We start from the raw sequence: 2,193 nt of genomic DNA, 5'->3' as shown, positions 1-2,193 counted from the left end.
AGAGAAAAATGGAAAATGGAAGAAATAAAAGAATACACTGAGACAAAGATATAGTTTTATAAGTTTATAAATATTATAGGCAAAGTGGGAGCTCAGGGGGCTTAGACCGCTCCGTGGGTCTCAAAAGCCCTGAATGAGGTCTTACATGGTAACTTACAGGGAATAGTGAATAATTGCCAGGGGTAACAGATTGACATAACAGCAGGTAGTTCCTCTCAGGTTAACAGATTTTCAAAAGGCTCCTATGGAAGGCTTCTACAGATTCTTTAACTAATTCTATCTACGTGAGCAAACAGTTACAAAGTCTTTCAAAGGTTAACTTCTAAATTCTAAGGTAAGTCTATCATTTAACAGAGGGGTTAAAAAGAGATATGTTAGCTCCATGTTTATTAGGTTATTGTGAATGGAGACAGGTAGTCTAGAGTGGTTTACACAGGAGCTTTGCTTTTAGCCATTCGGGAAGCTGTCTGTTTCGGAGGGCACTCCATTGTCAGCTCTCAGCCTGTAGTTTTTAACAGATTCACTTGTGCTTTACAAAGCAAATCCAAACCTTTAGGTCTGAGAAACTTGGCGCCTCGTGGGATACAGCCGCTACTGTCTTTCAGAGACGCCCTTCTGAGTGTAACAGCATTTGAAATGCAAACCAACACGTTCACATATTCCTTCAGGGAAAAGCTCTGCAAAACTCCTAAGACAAATCCTGTCCCCAAACACGTTTAATACTAATTCATGGAGCGACAATACAGGACTTCACTTGTGGCCTCACAGCTCAAGGGAATACTGGAGGACCCCCTCACTCCCCATCCTTATAAACTATACTTTCATCTCTGTGTCTTGTATTTCTATATTTTCTATTTCTATTATTTCCATATCCCTTACGATGACCCCTGCCAAAAGGACCCAATTTCTCTGGGAGCGTACCTAACTCCCCACAGAGATGCATACAAAGAAAGACATTGTAGCATTGCTGATGAAGCATTATTTGTAATGTATCCCCAAAATTTCCACTTAAACAGAATAGAACACTGCCTATTTGAAACAGTATAATTAGCTAAATCTTGAGATTAATACACACACATTTCGGGACATGTGTAAAATAAAATGCTGTGAAACAGTTAAAAGAATGGATATATCCACATATACGGTCATTGAAAGAGCTCCAAAACATATTGTTAAGTGAATTTTAAAAAAAAGGAAAAAACAAGTTGCAAAAAGTATGCCTAGTGTAATACCACAGGTGTAAAAAGGAAATACTCATTGATTGAATGAATCCATGTTGCTTCCACCAACTCTCACAACTCAGATATTGGCCTCTTTGAATTAAATAAAAAATGTTCTCTGCTGGGACAGCAATCACCAAGAGGAGAAAAGGGCCAATTAGTTCTGTGCTCTGTGAGTTCAATGATCAGTCAGTCCTCTGCCTTCTGGGCCTGCACCCAGACTTTATGGCATGGTGACAACCTTTGGCAATTAATTACACCCTAAGGAGCTGAGGCAAAGAGTTAGGAAAAGTTTTGAAAGAAGAAAACTAATGTCATTCCTCGGGGGCTCTTCAGAGCTGACTGAGAACTTCTTTTACCTCACTGAGATTCCCAGGAGCTTCAAGTGTGTAATTGAAGTCATGATTGCGGTCTGGGAGAACACATTCTCACTAAATGTGCAATCACTGATGAACCAGGACTTAGGGTTCCAGATTCCTCTTGTAAATATACTGTGATTAAAATCAAGACACAACGTCTTACCAATACCCCTGGTAGGTCCATAACAAACATTTAGAAGCAGCCGGGTGCCAATGCAGGACCCAGCTTTCCTACTTTTCCTACTTTTCTACTCTATTTCTTTCCCCTCTATTGCTTCCCTGGACAGGTCGCTCTGGAAAGGAGGAGGATGCTGCCATTTATGGGATCCCCACTATGTGCTGGGCACTCTGCTAAGCACTGTATCCAATGCCCTGACCGATATGGCAGAGAATGCCAGTACTTGCCAACATCCACAGCTCTCTCCTTCTTGGGCATGCAGCTAAATGCTATTTCTCTACTAATGGAATGTGGATGAATATGGATGAATGTGGAAGTAATACACAGCAGTCCCTCAGTATCCATGGGGGGTTGGTTCCAGGACCCTGGACACATCCTCCTGTATACTTTAAATCATCTAGATTACTTATAATACCTAATACAATATAAATGCTAT

Source organism: Propithecus coquereli, unplaced genomic scaffold (genome assembly GCF_000956105.1).
Source record: "Propithecus coquereli isolate 6110/MARCELLA unplaced genomic scaffold, Pcoq_1.0 Scaffold227, whole genome shotgun sequence".
NCBI lineage: Eukaryota > Metazoa > Chordata > Mammalia > Primates > Indriidae > Propithecus > Propithecus coquereli.
Note: the sequence above shows the minus strand (reverse complement) of the source record.